Here is a 23,301-nt window from a genome sequence, read left to right as displayed (position 1 = left end):
AGCAAATTTCTGTATAGTCTTCATTACAAATTGTCTACCATTTTGCTAATACAAATGTCTGCAAGTCCTTTATTTAGCTGATTTTGCACAAATCCATCAGAGCCACTGCCTTTGCTCTTATAGATTCATTCTGCTGTCTGTCCCTCCTCTCAGTGTTAGAAATAGCAGGTCGCAGAGGGAGGTACACAAATCTGCAATGGAGAGAGTGGAGAAAACAGACAAGACTGAAGCCAAGGAGAAAAGCACAAGAATCAGAAGTTATAGCACAGTGTCACGATTCATTCTATAATAATAATAATCTTTATTTTTATATAGCGCTAACATATTCCGCAGCGCTTTACAGTTTTACACACATTATCATCACTGTTCCCGATGGGGCTCACAATCTAAATTCTCTATCAGTATATCTTTGGAATGTGGGAGGAAACCGGAGAATCTGGAGGAAACCCACGCAAACACGGGGAGAGCATACAACCTCCTTGCAGATGTTGTCCTTGGTGGGATTTGAACCCAGGACTCTAGCGCTGCAATGCTAGCCACTGAGCCACCATGCTGCCCTATTAGAGTATTTGGACAGTTCAGCCATCCAATCTAGGGCAGGGGTGTGCTGAGGAGTCAGTATGGTGATGGAAGGCTCAGTAGTCCAATCGGAGGCTGGGGCGTGGTGAGCTGTCAGTGTGTTGCGTAACAGTCCAGCCACCCAATCCAAGCCAGAGAGTGCGGGTTTATCTCCATGTGTCGCTTGTTTGGAGTGATTACCTGGCAATTTAGCTGGCTCTCTGCCTCTCAAAAATGCCAGTTGTAGCTTGTACTCAGTAGTGTCTGTGTGCATTTTTTGTTCCTGTGCTCAGATCTATTGTTACCTGACCTTTAACCTTTCTTCTGACCATCTGTTTGCCTTGCCCCTCTGTCGCGATCCGCTACCTTTAGGGAATCCTGACCTCGGACCTGTGACCTGACTACGCCTATTCCTTTGTCTATGATAAGCTCTCTTAGTATCTGACCCTGGACCTCTTGACTAGCCTCTCTGCCAGTGAGCAGTGACTAATATCACACACAGGAGTTTTGTCTACACATGAAAACAAGTGTAGTGTAAGATATATTAAAATTCAACGCAAAGCCACAGAAAAAGGAATACAATTCTCCCAAAAATTCAAGAATTACCACAGCAAAAAAGGCAACGATATTTACCTTCTCAGGACACAGAAACTAATGCACTAGCAGGATGCAGCAAACCACCTTAATAAAGATGGAGACAACACAATTGCAAAATAATGATGATACAAACACTCACAACCTACCAATTAATAGAGTGGATGAATGCTTAAAAGTGCAGACCATACCCTGTATATATTATATATATTTTATGCAGGGTGCATTCATTTCTGTGACTTGGGCAGGTAAATACTTTTGGCCTGTTTTGCAATGTTGATTAAGATACAATAAAGTAAGTGAAGAGAGCAGCATCCTGGATCCTGGAAAAACACTGAAATGGCCATTCCCGGAATAGAAAAATGTGATACTGCATCTCAGGGAGTGAGAAATTGAATGAAAGAATGAAGATTGCAGACTGAAACGTAGGGCTCGCTCGTTCTTGCAATTCCATCGGATGGATGAAATACGATTAAAAATTGGATTGCATTCGTACCAATTGAATCCTATGTTTTTGTTCTCTATGCCGTTTTTTTTTCATGCTCTGATCGGATCGCGATTAGTCAGAAAAAAGAGCAACATGCTGCAATTGCATGCAAAATTCAGCTGACACACACCTACATAAGTCTATGGGTGCGTGTGAAACCTCGCACTGCACTCGGATATCACTGAAGTACATTGCGATTCCCGTGGACGCCGGCAGTGGAGGAGATGGAGACATTTTGTCTTTTTTTTTTCGTTTTGTCTCAAAATTGTACACTGCGAAGCGCCTAAAAAATGATTTCCTTCTGCAGGCAGCACATCCCTAAAGACTGGTCTGTCCCAAGCTAATCACATTGGCACTCTGCTGACGACATATAAGTGGCACAGAGGCCATGACATATTTATGCCCTTTTGTTTCATTCTGCAGCATTAAACAGATTCTTATCGAGCCTTTGCAAGGAAACTGTGCAATGGTTTACTTGATGGTTTGAGAAGATACAGAATGAATGAAGATGTCCTCATGATGGAAGATAAAAGCGTTCAGAAGAACTGACACGTAGCATTCTCTGAAGCTTCCTACACATAGCGCGAGCAGAAGTTAGAGGTGTTAAAGATAAAAATCCACATTATTTCTAGTTTTAGGTCAAAGAAGAAAAGTCAAGTGTAGATTGAACTCCGACTTCTCGGCATCTGAAATGTAATTATAATATAATAATTATTATTATTATTATTATTATTATTATTATTAATTATTATGAAGTTTCAGTTCTTTGAGTGATTTGCGGATGTTCAGCTGAGTGAATTAGCAGGAAACCACACAAGTAACTATCTCTGAATCTTTCTCACCTCTCATTAAGAGGAGATGTCGTTAAAACATTATTGTAAAATTGTGATCGGATTGTTTTTAACAGTTTAGCCGCCACTATCAAACCCTCAAAGTCAGTAGCATAGATAATGAGAATAAGCCCCAGTGGATAAAACAAAAGGAGTCCACAATGTTCGCTATTGGAACCACCATTCCCTTCAGACACCAATAAAATCCGAGCCTTTGGTAAGTGAGGTTTGGGTTCAGAAGGACATTTGTGATTAAAAAGGGGAATCTGTAGGCAACACTAAAGAAACATCTATGACTAAAACTTCAGGGGACACTTGTTATCACATTTTACAATGCAAACTGCATATATTATTGAAAGGAACCTGTCAGTCAATTCATGCTGTCCAAATCAAGGGCAACAACAAACTGAGCCTGGCTGAATTTTTATAGCCAGACAGGTTTTACTCTCAAACACTCTGGCGTTTCAGATAAAATAGTTTGTAAAGTTGACTTTTCCCAGCGCCGCTTCTGATTATTGACAAGTCTTTCCCCATTTCCACACATAGGACTGAACTGTCAATCAACTAAGTTCTTCAAACTATGTTTTTTCTGAAATGCCACAGTGCTTCAGAGAAAAATATACCTGACTGAAACCATGCAGCCAGGCTCTGATTCATAACGCCTGTGGTTTTGGCAACATGATTTATCTGACAAGTTCTTTTTAAAGATTTATTCAGATTTCAAGGCTGAGATGGGAATAACTTTGATCAGATTCACTATGAAAATAGAAAAGTGCTACTCACTCCCAACTTACTCTTACTGAAATAAATATGAAAAAAAAAACAAGAAAAAAACAAAATGAGCATACATATTTTGATCAAAAGAGTGTAAAAGCCATCCCTCTGCGACAAGGCGTACCCAATAGGGACAAAGCACCCAATCAGGGCAAAGGAACTTATTATCCTATGTTATTTACATGTACTATTACTATTTACTTATTTACATGTACAGGGTAATAGTTTTTGTCTGTGAAATGTGTGAACATGCTCTTACACTTTGCAAATATACCAAGTTATGCTCCGGCTCATTTTTTTGATTTTGTTGAAATGAATGTGAGTTTGATAACAGGATATGAGGAGTTTTTGAAATTCCCATTCTGTAACTCCCTCTGAAATCAAAGGGAGTTGCTGAAACATTGCAGCTCAGCAGCTATCTGCTGTTTCTATGGTTCCACCTCCAATAGTCAAAGCCTGAATTGAGTTTTTCTTATTTAAGGCATCAAAAAGAGATGGAAATAACCAATTAAATAGATCTCTTAAACCTAACGTGGCTGAGGTACTTAGTTTGAAAATCTGTATAATATAGATGATCCAAGTTTTTCTACTTTATATTAAAATAAGTATTGTTTGAGTCCAGCTGAGCAATAAGCATTCTCTATTTCCCTCAGTGGTTGCATTCTCTCACTCCTCCCCATCTCTACAGATCAGGCTGGAGTTTCGGGCATGCTCTTGTGTGGCCATGATTAGTGCACCTTTATAGAAATTTATAAACACAGTCTCCTAGAAGTATAATAAAGGAATATATCCTCAAATATATACTGTGGTATCTACACCTCCCCAAAAAAACTAATTAGGGAAAAGAGGATCCATTCAAAATAGATAATTTAAAATAACCAATATTTATTTCCAAGATTTAAAACAATAGTAAAAATTCAAGCAGGACCAACGAACAATAACAAACGCAAGTCAATACATCTAACGAAATCAATCCAAATGGATATAAGCTCATAGGTATAGTAGTATTTCAAATATATCACTAATAGTCCATTTTTTTGTGTATATAGGTACAACCAAAAGTCCCCATATAAAGTGCATGTGCCAAACAATACCAGGGATTTTTGTGCCTAATACTATACTAAAGCAGAGAGATTGCACTCACTAAGTAGGACAAAAGTGAAAGTAAAGTGCCTTTTATGATACTTACATAAAGTGCCTAGGAGCTTAAAGGGACACTGTCACCTGAATTTGGAGGGAACAATCTTTAGACCTAGGGGCGGGGTTTTCGGGTGTTTGATGCACCCTTTCCTTACCCGCCGGCTGCATGCTGGCTGCAATATTGGATTGAAGTTCACTCTCTGTCCTCCGTAGTACATGTCTGCACAAAGCAATCTTGCCTTGTGCAGGCATGTACTACGGAGGACAGAGAATGAACTTCAATCCAATATTGCAGCCAGCATGCAGCCGGCAGGTAAGGAAAGGGTGTATCAAACACCCCAAAACCCCGCCCCTAGGTCTAAAGATTGTTCCCTCCAAATTCAGGTGACAGTGTCCCTTTAAATGAGGTAGATTTGATTAAATGTCACCATCCTGACGACGCCGTTTCACCATATGCTTCTTCAAAAAGGGGGCGATAGTTTCTAACAGAACTGCCTTCTTTTTATAGACCGGTGCGAACCTCTCATTGGTGGTCAGTGTTCATTCGGCGCATGCCAGTTACTGTACATGCTGCATCCCTTGTTTAAGAAAGACTTCCGAGTCAGACCGCGCTGGAAAGCAGCGTGGAACGCAAGCGATCCTCAATGCGCAGGACCGGAAGTCAGCGGAGCAGCTGAATCGACATGCGCACTTTCTGACCAGAAAGGAGTGTACCTATACCGTGGCGCAGTGTACAGGGGACGGGACTAAGTCCCGATATAACCAGGGAATGTTTACTGATAGGATAAAGTGGAGAAAATAAGTAGGAAACTATAAAAGAAAGCTATGTGAGAATTATGTGAAAGTTCTACAGGTAGAACCTTTAGGTATCGATACCTTTATAGAAATGTCTACTTACTCCCACTTGCTAGCTAGCTTTGGCATAGGCATTTCTCTGCTGCCACCTTGCTTCTCCTCCATTTATGTTCTCTGCAATGCAGCATCATCCTTTCTCACTAACACCCTGTGCTAACACATAAGGCTACTTTCACACTAGCGTCGTGGGCTGCACGTCGCTATGCGACGTGGCGGCGCACCGACGCTAGCTGTGGAAGCGCCGCACAACGGGGGCAGCGGATGCTGTTTTTCAACGCATCTGCTGCCCCATTGTGAGGTGCGGGGAGGCGGGGGCGGAGTTCCGGCCACGCATGCGCGGTCGGAAAAGACGGGAACGACGCACCAAAAAACGTTACAAGCAACGTTTTTGATGGCGACGGTCCGACGCAACACAACGTAACCGTCGCACGACGATTGCAACGTGTGGCAATGCGTCGCACTGCGTCGTTAATAAAAGTCTATGGAGAAAAAACGCTTCCTGCAAGCACTTTTGCAGGATGCATTTTTTCTCCAAAACAACGCATAGCGACGTGCAGTGCACGACGCTAGTGTGAAAGTAGCCTAACATGACATAAAATAGCAACAATGTTAGATCTGTATAGGAATAATGCAATGTAGGTAACTAGATGGTACCAACAAAAGGTATCTTAGTCCTGTTTCGCTAAGAACATTAAAGTAAAGATTCAATGGTACAAAGCACCTGTTGTACATCTGATAGCACATGGCACAATCTTTATCTATTGAATTCATATGCAGTTTGACAAATCTCTATATGCGTAAGAATGAAATCAAAGGCATCCTTCGGTTCTCGGTTCTCATTCGCCACTATGTTTCCCAGTGTGCGCTCCCCGCCTTACACCAGCATGTGTCCCATAACATCACCAGTGCACTGGCCAGCACAGTTACTGGGAAGGTCCACTTAATGATCAACACATGAAGAAGTGCTTGTGATCAGGGATGCTACATTTCCTTAATGGCACACTGGATGAACCTAGTGGACCATGGGCTGGCACACATGATCACAACACAGAGGATTGCAGGTCCTAGTTTCATCAGGGTTTCCTCCACCTCCTACACCAGTTCCTGCGTCCTCTCCTCCACATCATCTTCCATCTCTGAATGGTCATCCATATCACTCGCAAGCTAGAAGCACTGTAGCATTGCATTGGTGAAGTGTCAAAATACCCTGCTGAAACTAATTTGTTTAGAAGAGTTGTTGAAATTTTAAGAGACCAGACAGGTCAAAACCTGGTGGCGGCTCTGAAGCTTGGCAAACTCGCACACGTACCATGTCTGGCCCACATGCTTATCTTAGTGGTTCAGCTGTTTCTGAAAACCTACCCAGATTTTCCGGTGCTATTTTAGAAGGAATGTCGTGTGTGCACTCATTTCTGTAAGTCAGATACATCTAAAGCTGGTCTGGCAGTGCTGCAGCAGCGCTTGCATGTACCAGCTCACCGACTAGTGTGCAATGTTCCTGTGATGCTAGTCACTTCTCACGGCTAAGCCATGAGTCAGAGTGGTCAGGGTGTCCAAGGTCAGAAGCCAGGAGTCATATGTCATAAACAGAAGGAAGAGACAAAAGCGTAGTCAGGTAAAGTTCCGAGGTCAGAATACCGGGAGTATAATGGATCAGAATTGGCGGGGTTAAACAGGCGGATGGTCAGAACAAAGTCCAAAGTCAGGCAACAGATCAAGCATATAGAACTCAAGGCCCAAGAAGCACAAAGCACAAACCTCACAAGATGAATGTACGTCTGGCAGTGGTCTGGGAGAAGCTGTTCAGTTAAGTAGGCATGGCCATTACCCGGGATAGTGAACAACTGAGACAGCCGACGCCTCCCAGTCACAGATTGGCTAGTCGAGCTGTCAATAAACACACCGACAGCTCAACACACTCCTGAACAGACTAGACGGTCATGCTGTCAATCAAAATACTGACAGCTTCAGCACGCCCCTATACCAGATTGGATGGCCGAGCTATCAGTAACTGCATCCCAGACACCCTGAGGGGTGGAACCATGACAGTACCAATGGCTGGAACTTTACATTACACATGTTGACAAGGCTTTGTGAGCAACAGAGAGCAATAGCTGAATACCAGCTGCAACATGTCCATCGGTATTCCAGTCAACCTCCGCACATAACAGATGAGTGGGCATGGATGTCTGACGTCTGAGAGGTTCTTCAAAACTTTGAGGAATCAACCAAAATGGGTAGCCTGATTACATCATAATCAGGTTAACCATGCCACTTCTGTGTCTGTACAAACTCTCGTTGCTCACGGAAGCTTTGCATATGTACCAGGTGGAGATAGAGGAAGAAAATACACAGGGTGATATTACCTAGCCCAGCCTCATCTCATCTTCTCAGTGCAGATTGGGTGACAGTGGGGAGGAGAAGGCTGTGCAGGAGGAACAAGAGATGGTTGCCTACACTACAGCGGGTACTATGCACACCAGCTTCATCCAGTCTGTTGAGCGTGGATGACCTGAAGGGGAGGAGGAGAGTAAGCAGGAGAACATGGAGTCATCCTCCTGCTGGGGACAGGAAAGTCTTTCTGTTGGGAGTCTGGCAAGTCTCTGCCATTCCCAAGACCCTTGCGTTATACGCATTTTGGCCAACACTGATTACTGGTTGTTCACCCTTCACGACCCACGCTACACAGAGAACTTTCCATCTCTTCTTCCTGTTGCAGAGAGGGGCAGTGAAATGGTGTAATGTCATAATCCAGGTTGTGGTTTGCTTCTTGCTTTTCCTTCCCCGGCCTGGTTATGGTGGGGTTAACCTTTCCTGTCTCTCTTTGGTTTGTGGGTGGCTATTTATTGGTGCCCCTACCTGTAGCATTTGTCAGTGATAGTTCCAGTCCCTAGCTTGAGCAGCTGACCTGTATACCCTAGTGATCCTTCTGCCTCTGATTACCCATATTTGTGCCTGACCTGTTCCCTATACCAGACTTAGTGTGTGTTTGGTGGTTCCTACAGTGTATGACTTGGCTTGAATTCTGAACCCTGCTTTCTGTCTCTGCTACTACGTTTCCCGTCTGGCTCTGACTCTTTGGCTCATACCCCAACTACTTCTTTTGTCTCACGATTTGGACCCCGCGCTCCTGTCTAGTTCTGATCTCTGGCTTGTCTCTGACCATGTGTATTGCTGTGACTTCTGGTGCTTTGTCTTCCTGTTTGTTGCTGACCGGTCTGTCTAAGGCTAGGGTCACATTGCGTTATGTGACCGCGTTTAACGGACTACGTTACACCGCGGCATAACGCGGTGTTAACGTAGTCCGTTAACGCCGCCATAGCCTGTAATAGTGAACGCGTCGCTAGCGCCCGCCCACATTGGGCGTGCGCTAGCGATGTGGCGTCATTTGAGTGACGGACCTCGGACGCTGCTTGCAGCGTCCGCGGCGCGCCCGAGGTCCGTTCCTCGCTATGCGCTTAACGGATTGCCCTAACGCAATGTGACCCTAGCCAAACTACTATACCGCCTTCTGGTGGCACTCCTCGCTTTGCACTGTTGTGCTACACTGTGAGTGCTACCTTTTCCCCCTTACCCGCACCCCCTGGTGGAGGTTGCCTGCAACTGCCTTGCAGTTGTATTACATTATCACTGACCCAAAGCATTTAAAGGGGATTTTGCACTTTTTTTTCTTTCTCTGGTATAGATCCGCTCCGTACTCTGGCGGACAAAGTGGCTAACCTTACTCAGATGATGCAGGAGTTATCTGTGGAGCACAGGGCTTTGGTGACTTCCCAGAAGCAGGTGCAGAGGGAGATGACTGAGACTGCTAAGATAGTCTAGGGGACTCCCTCCGTCAGTAAATCTGGTGAGGTGACTGACTTGTATCTGCACTCTCCTGAACCTTCGGTGAAACTCCCTGACACCTTCTCTGGTGAGAAGGATAAGTTCTGCATGTTCAGGGAGGGTTGAAAACTACTATTTTCCCTTAGACCCTGATCTTCAGGAGATTAGAGTCAGTGGGTGGGAATAATTATATCTTTATTGAGGGAGGGTCCACAGTCTTGGGCTTTTTCCTTACCCGTTGACTGCCCCTGAGAGAATGTCTGTGGACAGGTTCTTTGAGGCTCTGGGCCTCATCTATGATGAACCAGACCGAATCAGAGGCAGAAAGATCACTAGGGTATACGGGTCAACTGCTCAAGCTAGTGACTGGAACTATCACTGACAAATGCTACAGTGAGTGGCACCAATAAATAGCCACCCACTAACCAAAGAGAGGCAGGAAAGGTTAAACCCACCAAAACTTACTGACTCGAGTATAAGCCTAGGGTGGAAAATGCAGCAGCTACCGGTAAATGTCAAAAATAAAAACAGATACCAATAAAAGTAAAATTTATTGAGACATCAGTAGGTTAAGTGTTTTTGAATATCCATATTGAATCAGGAGCCCCATATAATGCTCCATGCTGTTCATTATGGCCCCATAAGATGCTCCATACAAAATAGGCCCCATATAATGCTCCATACAGTTCATTATGGCCCCATAGATGCTCCATATAATGCTCCATGCAGTTCTTTATAGCCCCATAGATGCCCCATATAATGCTCCATGCAGTTCTTTATGGCCCCATAAATGCCCCATATAATGTTCCATGCAGTTCTTTATGGCCCCATAGATGCCCCATATAATGCTCCATGCAGTTCATTATGGCCCCATAGATGTCCCATATAATGTTCTATGCAGTTCTTTATGGCCCCATAAGATGCTCCATATACAAATATGCCCCATATAATGCTACATGCAGTTCTTTATGGCCCCATAGATGCTCCATATAATGCTCCATGCAGTTCTTTATGGCCCCATAGTTGCCCCATATAATGCTCCATGCAGTTTTTCTATGGCCCCATAGATGCTCCATATAATGCTCCATGCAGTTCTTTATGGCCCCATAGATGCTCCATATAATGCTCCATGCAGTTCTTTATGGCCCCATAGATGCTCCATATAATGCTCCATGCAGTTATGGCCCCATAGATGCCCCATATAATGCTCCATGCAGTTATGGCCCCATAGATGCCTCATATAATGCTCCATGCAGTTATGGCCCCATAGATGCCCCATATAATGCTCCATGCAGTTCTTTATGGCCCCATAGATGCTCCATATAATACTCCATGCAGTTATGGCCCCATAGATGCCCCATATAATGCTCCATGCAGTTATGGCCCCATAGATGCCTCATATAATGCTCCATGCAGTTATGGCCCCATAGATGCCCCATATAATGCTCCATGCAGTTCTTTATGGCCCCATAGATGCTCCATATAATACTCCATGCAGTTATGGCCCCATAGATGCCCCATATAATGCTCCATGCAGTTATGGCCCCATAGATGCCCCATATAATGCTCCATGCAGTTATGGCCCCATAGATGCCCCATATAATGCTCCATGCAGTTCTTTATGGCCCCATAGACGATCCATATAGCATTGTGCCACATGTAATGCTGCTGCTGCTGCACTAAAAAAACCTTATACTTATACTCGAGTATATACGGTAATCACAATCAGTGTAAATGATGGCAGCTGTGTACTGACTACTATTCAACACGAGTTTAAATGTGATTGACTAATTCTGAACACAACCACATGTCGAAATAGAAGATACAGTATATATATGTTCACACTTATGCAGCCACTCTATTTTAGTTTTGTTATTTTTATTTTCTCCCACAAAATTATTTCAGTTTATTTCTACAGATTTTGTACAGATTATGGGTGGCATTAAAAGGTAAAGAAAGTTCTGAAAGGCTTCTTTGTATTATTTTTCTTTACATGGCACAAATTTGGCATTTTTACTGAGCTGTGTAGACTTTTTATGTTCTCTGAATATACATTATATGCCTTATTTGAATAAAAAATATAAACAATAAATAAAATGTAGGGATTTATTCTATTTATGACTTGTATTCATAACTGAAAATAATTCTTCTGCAGTCACGCATTGCAACATTAAGAGTTTTTAAAGGGGAAGTGTAAGTGGCGTAATTTATCTTATCATAGCTTGTCGTGAAAAAACAGTACTGTGGAATTTTGGGGGTATTTTAGTGAGTAAAGTAAGTGACTGCATTAAGCATTATGATCATTCTGTTTAAACCTGTAGTTTGATTCTCTGGATATATGAGGTGCTTATTCCATTAAATTTAATGGAAGAAAACTCTACTCATGCTGCCCGTACAGGTTACACTGATGCTAGGAGATGCTATTATTTTTGTCCTGCTGCACTATTGCTTCTCATAGGCTTTGCAGTCCATTTGATGACTGGATAAGATGCCTGACAAGTCTGTCATTGTCCTGAATGGAACGCAGGTTTGATCTTAGCCGCCCATAGGTGTGCTGATGGGCTGAAAGTATAGATTAGTTTGGACAAGTGACAGAGAGGCTGAGTGGAAGTAGTGCCCTCGGTGCCGTCAGATTGTCAGTGTGGTCAAGAGACGGAGACCCAGAGTCTGTGTCTAAATGACACCAAGTAGCAAAGACTGAGAGTTGGCACGGTGGGATTTAGAGGGGTCAGTGTTAAGGAGAACATTATGGAAAGCGAGAGTTTCAGGCTGCCGATCTCTTAATATACAAGCAAAACTCTTGTTTGTTGGGTGACATGATATTTTGGTTTGCACAAAAGATCTTCGTTCTCGGCAGCACACTTTCTTGAGTAAACTGGACAAGCGTAAAGACCCTCTATGCACTACTTAAAAAACTACTCTAGAAATCCATGAATGAGACCAGACATCCCTTCCTACCCAGTGGGAGATACTTAAATGTGTTATAAGGGGTCTTTTTATAAAGCATGGCTCTAGATTAAAAAAAGAGAGAGCTTCGCTAATTTCCAGTCTGCTCCAGCGGATTAATACATTGGAATCCTCACATAAACAATCTTAATCCTCTTCTGTGTATGTGGACCTGTTAAAAGCAAGGGAGGAGCTCAGGGTCCTACTGGATCAAATATATTCCCATCAAAAGATCAGATTCCGTCGATTTATGTATGAACATGCATATAAAGGTGGCAGGGCACTGGCTAGGGTGCTACATCCCAGGAAGGACACTAGTTACAGTATATCCCACAAATCATGCAGATTGGGTTGGCTCGCACACAGAATCCAAGCCAAATTCCTTATTCCTTTCGGAGCCTATCTTTGACCTTTGACGAGGGACAGATCTGGCCCTGGTGTACTTACATAAGGGTGAAGTGGTGAGTCACAAGGAGATGCCTTTATCGCCGAAAGGTGTGGGGTGGACCCTAGCAATTGCTGCGGGGGCCGAAGAGACACCATCCCTGGAGTGGAGTGGACAAGTCATCCTTGATCATATGGAAGTGGATGTGAAGGCTCTGGGCCCCGAGAGTGTGCAAGCAATAGAAGCTATGGTGTGGGAAAATCAGGCTGCATTCACCTGTCACGCCGAAGATTTCGGCTGTACTGAAGCCATCAAGCATGAGATCCCGACCAGAGAAGCTCGTCCAATTCGAGAATGATACCAGCAGATCCCGCCCAAGATGTATCAAGAGGTGAAAACATTACTGAGGCAGATGCTGGATTCAGGAGTGGTGCAGAATAATCAGAGCTCTTGGGCAGCCCCGGTGGTGCTCGTCAAGAAAAAGGATGGGACCATCCAGTTCTGTGTAGATTACAGGAAACTCAATGCCTGCACTGTTCGAGACTCGTTCCGTTGCCCCACATCGAGGAATCCTTGACAGCGTTTGGGAAAGCCAAGTACTTCTCCACCCTGGACCTAGCAAGCGGATACTGGCAAGTAGCCGTGGCAGAGAAAGACAAAGAAAAAAAATGCCTTCATCCTCACTATGGGGCTGTTTGAGTTTAACCGGATGCCCTTCGGGCTCTCCAATGCTCCGGGCACGATTCAACGGCTGATGGAAAAGTGTTTGGGAGACTTAAATTTTGAGGCTACCCTGATCTATCTGGATGACATCATTGTGTTTTTAGTAAAAATAACTTGGCACACACGTGATCTGATGCTTCGTGAGATTTAATAAGAGGAGAGTACATACAGACGTTTCGGTCATGGACCTTCCTCAATGTACTGGACAAAAATAATAGAATAAAAATAAATAAGGTATATACAATAAATACAGTTCATTCATGGTCACATACAGAATCCAGTAAATACATGGTACAACTGCTCAAAAATCTGCGGCATATTCAATATGCTATTTACTACCGTAGTGCAGTTGTTATAAAGGAACGTGCCCATATACATGCACAAGTGGTGTCCGAAGGTTTATTTACTCGTGACCGTACATGTGAAGGTAGTGATCTAATTGTATATAGGGGTAGCAGGGGAAGAAAGAAAGACCTACCCTCTCTCAGAATTGATTGTCTGATAAGCGGTTTTTTTTGGGGCGTAAGGTACCTGTAAATGTATAAATTCTGTCTCAGAATGGTGACTCCTATAATGGCGCACTATACCATGATGGAAAAGATTGACATACCCAAATCCAGGCTGTGAGTCAGTCTGGCACTATAGGGAGAGGAAGCACATGTTGCTGCATATGTCCTGAAGTGACATCCTAAAAGGTTCTGCATATATGTGAGGTGCTCCGCTTACCTAAAGATGATCGCATCCGGACGCGGTATCCACCGCTCGTCCTTAGTGTGAGGAAGAAGTGGCGTGCGCGTCGTATAAATGCGCGTTCAGAGACGCGATACCGGAAGTGTCCAACCGGAAGTGACGCCGTGGTGTGGGCATGGTTTCAGATGCGTTCCACCGCTGATGGTGTAGGTGGGGCTGTGCGTTCCACTGCGGGCATGTGCACTGTGTTAGTGCTAGAGGGTCTGAGATACAGGATCCGCCCATCCTGGCTAAGATGCAGGCGTACTCGTACATAAGCGGTGACAATGTGATCATACTTTGTGACCATAGGCTGTGAGGTAACCGAAGTGATTCATAGGTTGTGAGATTTTAGCTGAGGTGATGTCACAATCCGGATAAACTTAATAAAGTCGATTCTGTGAAGAAAGATAATGGTGTTAGAAGTGAAGATCACAGTTGCATATTGTAATATACAAGATGGTATTGTGAACATGGCATAAAAAAGTCCTTGTGATGCATAACACCCTCCACTTTCTCCAATATTACGAGAGGAAGGACTGGATGTCATAGTCTCTGTTCAGGCCCCTTGGGGCCAAAGTCTGCAGTTCATGTATCCAGTACGCTTCCCTCTTTTTAAGGAGGTTAATCCTATCACCCCCCCTGCGTGGTACTGTTACCTGTTCAATCACCTGGAACCTTAATTGGGCAACGGTGTGGCCCTGAGTGACAAAATGGTAGGGAATGGGTAGGAGAGTATTTTTGCACCTTATCGTGGATTTATGCTTCGAGATCCTCTGTTTAATTGGTTGGGTTGTTTCTCCCACATAGTACAGTCCACACGGACACTTGATGATGTAGATGACAAAAGTCGAGTCGCATGTAAAGAAGCCCTTAATAGGGTATTCCTTACCATTGTGTGGGTGGTATACAGTCGTGCCTCTTTGAATGTTGTTGCACTGTATACATTGCAGACATGGGAATGTGCCTGTCCTTGGATTAGCAAGAAAGCGTTGTCTGGACATGGATTGTGTGCTACCTATGTCAGCCCTCACCAGCTTATCACGTATATTCCTAGGTCTACGAAAGCAGGGGAGGAAAGGCTCTGTAAACTCTTTAATCCCTGGGTGGGCTGCTCCTAATATGTGCCAATGGCGTCGAATTGACTTGTGGAGTAAGTAGGCCAGGGGGTGGTAATTATGGACGAAAGGGATGCGGTATTTGGTTTCTCTCTTCCTATTGGGGAAAGGCTGTGTGGAGGAAATATCTAAAGAATATGGCGGATACCCCCTCTCTAAGAATTTTGTCCGCATCTCGTCCAACCGTTTAGTTTGTAAATCTTTGTCTGAGACTATTCTCTGGACCCGCTGAAATTGGGATTTTGGAATTGAGTCTTTCATGCCTTTAGGATGGAAACTACCGTAGTGTAACAGACTGTTACGGTCTGTCGGTTTAACGTGTAAATCAGTGGAGAGTGCGCCTACACTATTTTTGAGAATTGTGGTATCCAGAAAGTGTACTTGATCTTGATCATATGTGATCGTAAAATCCAGGCCTGGCCATGAAGTCTTAATGAATTCGTAAAAAGATAGCAATGTTGTTTCAGGGCCATTCCAGATGCAAAATATATCATCAATGTACCTTTTCCACACTATGGCATGTGTGTGGAAAAGGTCATTGACATAGATGGTGCTGTTTTCGTAGTCTGCCATGTAAGCGTTAGCGTACGGAGGCGCAGCGTTACTACCCATCGCGGTGCCCCTCTTCTGTAAATAAAATTTATCCTCAAATAGGAAGTAATTCTTAGTGAGCACCAGGGATAGTAGTTCACAGCAGAGGTTGACCTGGTCTAAGTCAAGATCTGAGGTGTTCAATAACCTCCTTACTGATCTGATGCCTTCCGCGTGGGGTATGGACGTGTATAAGTCCTTTACGTCAAATGTGACTAGATAGGCTTCTGCTGGAATGGTTTTAAGCTCATCTATAAGTTGTAAAAAAGCCCCCGTATCTAGGAGAAACGAAGGGGTTTGTTTGATCATGGGAGTGAGAATTTTTTCAAGATATTTAGATATGGGTGAGAGGATTGAGTCCGTTGAAGCCACTATGGGTCTTCCTGGTGGATTGGATAGGCTCTTGTGTACTTTTGGTAATACGTAAAAGACTGGTGTAATGGGATTTTGTTTGATCAAGTATTCACATGTTTTTTGGTCCAATATTTTCAATTCTCTATATTTGGTAAGTGTATTTGCTATTTGTTCCCTGATGTTGTTGGTTGGGTCCCTTTCTAGCGGTGTATAGATGGAGCTGTCGTTCAATTGGCGGTAAACTTCCTGTCTATATGTAGATTTGTCAAGTACAACTATAGCTCCCCCCTTGTCTGCCGGTTTCACTATAATATCTTTGTCTGCCTGTAAGGAGTTAAGTGCTTGTTGATCAAGGGCAGTGAGATTGGATGGGGTGTGTAATCTACCTCTATTTAAGTCACTCCGTATTTTTTGGAATGAGTCATTCACAAATGAGATGAATGCCTCTAACGCTGGGGAACCTGGTGGTGGTCTATAATTGCTCTTGTTTCTTAGACCTAGACTCCTTGCAGTGAGGAGTCGGTCTTCTGTTGTACCCGGGGGTGGACCTAGAGTATCCGAATCGGCAAAATGTAGTTTGAGTCTCAGAGATCTATAGAATCTCTGTAGGTCCATTTCTAAGTTGAAGGTGCTTAGTCTATAACTTGGACAGAAGGATAACCCTTTCTGTAGTACCTGGTGTTCTGCGATACTTAATGACTTAGAGGAGATATTAATTACCAAAGGGTTCGTACCTGGGAGCGGGTTATGCGTGTGAAGTCTGTGTTTCTTTGACCGTCTCTTTCCTCTACGGGTCCCCTTCTTCTTGGTTGTCTTCTGCCACGTCCTAAAAAACGACCTGTTGTTGGCCTCTCCCGTCGCTCTTGGTCCGATCCTGATGTTGAGATGTCTGTCGTGGATCTGTAGTTTGGGTGTGTGGAGAAGGTCCCGGAGCTGAAGTTGTCTCGCCATTTATAGATTTTGTTCTGCTCGTAGTCTTCTGCGTCCCTGATGAATTTTGATCTTTTCCTTGCTTCCGTGTCCCGTCTATGTTGCTCGATGGTGGTGTTGATGCGGGTTTTGAGGTCCTGGAGTTCTTCCGGAGTGGATGATGATGCCAACTGCTGCTCGATGTTCGTGATGCGTTCTTTACTCTGGACGATCCCTTGGTGTAGATGCTCCAGCGTCAGCGTCATGAGATCAAAAGAACATTTGTTTAGAATTCTTTCAAAACGAGAACAAAAATCGGGAGAGTCACTAAAGAGGGTAGGGCGGAGGGGGACCCTTAGTCCCCTTGGGATCCTCTGTACTTTGAGGTACTCCGTAAGGGTTGCACAATGTAGTTCTAAATTTGTACTCCGTCTTAGCTCCCTCTCTAGGTCTCGTCCCCTTGTTTCTTTAGGAGGAACTCTAAGGAACTCGGTGGATGTTGTGGATTGTGCAATGATATGGGTCGTTTCTTCAGTATTGTATGAGAACGTGAGTGATGACATGGCCAAAATAGTGTGCTCATACGTAAGGGTTACAGTTTATGAAAGATTGACCGTAGGCACTACTATATGGGGTGGTGCGCAAGTAGGTGCCCAAACCATATGAACTAGTAAAAATAACTTGGCACACACGTGATCTGATGCTTCGTGAGATTTAATAAGAGGAGAGTACATACAGACGTTTCGGTCATGGACCTTCCTCAATGTACTGGACAAAAATAATAGAATAAAAATAAATAAGGTATATACAATAAATACAGTTCATTCATGGTCACATACAGAATCCAGTAAATACATGGTACAACTGCTCAAAAATCTGCGGCATATTCAATATGCTATTTACTACCGTAGTGCAGTTGTTATAAAGGAACGTGCCCATATACATGCACAAGTGGTGTCCGAAGGTTTATTTACTCGTGACCGTACATGTGAAGGTAGTGATCTAATTGTATATAGGGGTAGCAGGGGAAGAAAGAAAGACCTACCCTCTCTCAGAATTGATTGTCTGATAAGCGGTTTTTTTTGGGGCGTAAGGTACCTGTAAATGTATAAATTCTGTCTCAGAATGGTGACTCCTATAATGGCGCACTATACCATGATGGAAAAGATTGACATACCCAAATCCAGGCTGTGAGTCAGTCTGGCACTATAGGGAGAGGAAGCACATGTTGCTGCATATGTCCTGAAGTGACATCCTAAAAGGTTCTGCATATATGTGAGGTGCTCCGCTTACCTAAAGATGATCGCATCCGGACGCGGTATCCACCGCTCGTCCTTAGTGTGAGGAAGAAGTGGCGTGCGCGTCGTATAAATGCGCGTTCAGAGACGCGATACCGGAAGTGTCCAACCGGAAGTGACGCCGTGGTGTGGGCATGGTTTCAGATGCGTTCCACCGCTGATGGTGTAGGTGGGGCTGTGCGTTCCACTGCGGGCATGTGCACTGTGTTAGTGCTAGAGGGTCTGAGATACAGGATCCGCCCATCCTGGCTAAGATGCAGGCGTACTCGTACATAAGCGGTGACAATGTGATCATACTTTGTGACCATAGGCTGTGAGGTAACCGAAGTGATTCATAGGTTGTGAGATTTTAGCTGAGGTGATGTCACAATCCGGATAAACTTAATAAAGTCGATTCTGTGAAGAAAGATAATGGTGTTAGAAGTGAAGATCACAGTTGCATATTGTAATATACAAGATGGTATTGTGAACATGGCATAAAAAAGTCCTTGTGATGCATAACACCCTCCACTTTCTCCAATATTACGAGAGGAAGGACTGGATGTCATAGTCTCTGTTCAGGCCCCTTGGGGCCAAAGTCTGCAGTTCATGTATCCAGTACGCTTCCCTCTTTTTAAGGAGGTTAATCCTATCACCCCCCCTGCGTGGTACTGTTACCTGTTCAATCACCTGGAACCTTAATTGGGCAACGGTGTGGCCCTGAGTGACAAAATGGTAGGGAATGGGTAGGAGAGTATTTTTGCACCTTATCGTGGATTTATGCTTCGAGATCCTCTGTTTAATTGGTTGGGTTGTTTCTCCCACATAGTACAGTCCACACGGACACTTGATGATGTAGATGACAAAAGTCGAGTCGCATGTAAAGAAGCCCTTAATAGGGTATTCCTTACCATTGTGTGGGTGGTATACAGTCGTGCCTCTTTGAATGTTGTTGCACTGTATACATTGCAGACATGGGAATGTGCCTGTCCTTGGATTAGCAAGAAAGCGTTGTCTGGACATGGATTGTGTGCTACCTATGTCAGCCCTCACCAGCTTATCACGTATATTCCTAGGTCTACGAAAGCAGGGGAGGAAAGGCTCTGTAAACTCTTTAATCCCTGGGTGGGCTGCTCCTAATATGTGCCAATGGCGTCGAATTGACTTGTGGAGTAAGTAGGCCAGGGGGTGGTAATTATGGACGAAAGGGATGCGGTATTTGGTTTCTCTCTTCCTATTGGGGAAAGGCTGTGTGGAGGAAATATCTAAAGAATATGGGGGATACCCCCTCTCTAAGAATTTTGTCCGCATCTCGTCCAACCGTTTAGTTTGTAAATCTTTGTCTGAGACTATTCTCTGGACCCGCTGAAATTGGGATTTTGGAATTGAGTCTTTCATGCCTTTAGGATGGAAACTACCGTAGTGTAACAGACTGTTACGGTCTGTCGGTTTAACGTGTAAATCAGTGGAGAGTGCGCCTACACTATTTTTGAGAATTGTGGTATCCAGAAAGTGTACTTGATCTTGATCATATGTGATCGTAAAATCCAGGCCTGGCCATGAAGTCTTAATGAATTCGTAAAAAGATAGCAATGTTGTTTCAGGGCCATTCCAGATGCAAAATATATCATCAATGTACCTTTTCCACACTATGGCATGTGTGTGGAAAAGGTCATTGACATAGATGGTGCTGTTTTCGTAGTCTGCCATGTAAGCGTTAGCGTACGGAGGCGCAGCGTTACTACCCATCGCGGTGCCCCTCTTCTGTAAATAAAATTTATCCTCAAATAGGAAGTAATTCTTAGTGAGCACCAGGGATAGTAGTTCACAGCAGAGGTTGACCTGGTCTAAGTCAAGATCTGAGGTGTTCAATAACCTCCTTACTGATCTGATGCCTTCCGCGTGGGGTATGGACGTGTATAAGTCCTTTACGTCAAATGTGACTAGATAGGCTTCTGCTGGAATGGTTTTAAGCTCATCTATAAGTTGTAAAAAAGCCCCCGTATCTAGGAGAAACGAAGGGGTTTGTTTGATCATGGGAGTGAGAATTTTTTCAAGATATTTAGATATGGGTGAGAGGATTGAGTCCGTTGAAGCCACTATGGGTCTTCCTGGTGGATTGGATAGGCTCTTGTGTACTTTTGGTAATACGTAAAAGACTGGTGTAATGGGATTTTGTTTGATCAAGTATTCACATGTTTTTTGGTCCAATATTTTCAATTCTCTATATTTGGTAAGTGTATTTGCTATTTGTTCCCTGATGTTGTTGGTTGGGTCCCTTTCTAGCGGTGTATAGATGGAGCTGTCGTTCAATTGGCGGTAAACTTCCTGTCTATATGTAGATTTGTCAAGTACAACTATAGCTCCCCCCTTGTCTGCCGGTTTCACTATAATATCTTTGTCTGCCTGTAAGGAGTTAAGTGCTTGTTGATCAAGGGCAGTGAGATTGGATGGGGTGTGTAATCTACCTCTATTTAAGTCACTCCGTATTTTTTGGAATGAGTCATTCACAAATGAGATGAATGCCTCTAACGCTGGGGAACCTGGTGGTGGTCTATAATTGCTCTTGTTTCTTAGACCTAGACTCCTTGCAGTGAGGAGTCGGTCTTCTGTTGTACCCGGGGGTGGACCTAGAGTATCCGAATCGGCAAAATGTAGTTTGAGTCTCAGAGATCTATAGAATCTCTGTAGGTCCATTTCTAAGTTGAAGGTGCTTAGTCTATAACTTGGACAGAAGGATAACCCTTTCTGTAGTACCTGGTGTTCTGCGATACTTAATGACTTAGAGGAGATATTAATTACCAAAGGGTTCGTACCTGGGAGCGGGTTATGCGTGTGAAGTCAATCCACGATAAGGTGCAAAAATACTCTCCTACCCATTCCCTACCATTTTGTCACTCAGGGCCACACCGTTGCCCAATTAAGGTTCCAGGTGATTGAACAGGTAACAGTACCACGCAGGGGGGGTGATAGGATTAACCTCCTTAAAAAGAGGGAAGCGTACTGGATACATGAACTGCAGACTTTGGCCCCAAGGGGCCTGAACAGAGACTATGACATCCAGTCCTTCCTCTCGTAATATTGGAGAAAGTGGAGGGTGTTATGCATCACAAGGACTTTTTTATGCCATGTTCACAATACCATCTTGTATATTACAATATGCAACTGTGATCTTCACTTCTAACACCATTATCTTTCTTCACAGAATCGACTTTATTAAGTTTATCCGGATTGTGACATCACCTCAGCTAAAATCTCACAACCTATGAATCACTTCGGTTACCTCACAGCCTATGGTCACAAAGTATGATCACATTGTCACCGCTTATGTACGAGTACGCCTGCATCTTAGCCAGGATGGGCGGATCCTGTATCTCAGACCCTCTAGCACTAACACAGTGCACATGCCCGCAGTGGAACGCACAGCCCCACCTACACCATCAGCGGTGGAACGCATCTGAAACCATGCCCACACCACGGCGTCACTTCCGGTTGGACACTTCCGGTATCGCGTCTCTGAACGCGCATTTATACGACGCGCACGCCACTTCTTCCTCACACTAAGGACGAGCGGTGGATACCGCGTCCGGATGCGATCATCTTTAGGTAAGCGGAGCACCTCACATATATGCAGAACCTTTTAGGATGTCACTTCAGGACATATGCAGCAACATGTGCTTCCTCTCCCTATAGTGCCAGACTGACTCACAGCCTGGATTTGGGTATGTCAATCTTTTCCATCATGGTATAGTGCGCCATTATAGGAGTCACCATTCTGAGACAGAATTTATACATTTACAGGTACCTTACGCCCCAAAAAAAACCGCTTATCAGACAATCAATTCTGAGAGAGGGTAGGTCTTTCTTTCTTCCCCTGCTACCCCTATATACAATTAGATCACTACCTTCACATGTACGGTCACGAGTAAATAAACCTTCGGACACCACTTGTGCATGTATATGGGCACGTTCCTTTATAACAACTGCACTACGGTAGTAAATAGCATATTGAATATGCCGCAGATTTTTGAGCAGTTGTACCATGTATTTACTGGATTCTGTATGTGACCATGAATGAACTGTATTTATTGTATATACCTTATTTATTTTTATTCTATTATTTTTGTCCAGTACATTGAGGAAGGTCCATGACCGAAACGTCTGTATGTACTCTCCTCTTATTAAATCTCACGAAGCATCAGATCACGTGTGTGCCAAGTTATTTTTACTAGTTCATATGGTTTGGGCACCTACTTGCGCACCACCCCATATAGTAGTGCCTACGGTCAATCTTTCATAAACTGTAACCCTTACGTATGAGCACACTATTTTGGCCATGTCATCACTCACGTTCTCATACAATACTGAAGAAACGACCCATATCATTGCACAATCCACAACATCCACCGAGTTCCTTAGAGTTCCTCCTAAAGAAACAAGGGGACGAGACCTAGAGAGGGAGCTAAGACGGAGTACAAATTTAGAACTACATTGTGCAACCCTTACGGAGTACCTCAAAGTACAGAGGATCCCAAGGGGACTAAGGGTCCCCCTCCGCCCTACCCTCTTTAGTGACTCTCCCGATTTTTGTTCTCGTTTTGAAAGAATTCTAAACAAATGTTCTTTTGATCTCATGACGCTGACGCTGGAGCATCTACACCAAGGGATCGTCCAGAGTAAAGAACGCATCACGAACATCGAGCAGCAGTTGGCATCATCATCCACTCCGGAAGAACTCCAGGACCTCAAAACCCGCATCAACACCACCATCGAGCAACATAGACGGGACACGGAAGCAAGGAAAAGATCAAAATTCATCAGGGACGCAGAAGACTACGAGCAGAACAAAATCTATAAATGGCGAGACAACTTCAGCTCCGGGACCTTCTCCACACGCCCAAACTACAGATCCACGACAGACATCTCAACATCAGGATCGGACCAAGAGCGACGGGAGAGGCCAACAACAGGTCGTTTTTTAGGACGTGGCAGAAGACAACCAAGAAGAAGGGGACCCGTAGAGGAAAGAGACGGTCAAAGAAACACAGACTTCACACGCATAACCCGCTCCCAGGTACGAACCCTTTGGTAATTAATATCTCCTCTAAGTCATTAAGTATCGCAGAACACCAGGTACTACAGAAAGGGTTATCCTTCTGTCCAAGTTATAGACTAAGCACCTTCAACTTAGAAATGGACCTACAGA

Source organism: Ranitomeya variabilis, chromosome 2, assembly GCF_051348905.1.
Source record: "Ranitomeya variabilis isolate aRanVar5 chromosome 2, aRanVar5.hap1, whole genome shotgun sequence".
NCBI classification, from domain to species: Eukaryota; Metazoa; Chordata; class Amphibia; order Anura; family Dendrobatidae; genus Ranitomeya; species Ranitomeya variabilis.
Note: the sequence above shows the minus strand (reverse complement) of the source record.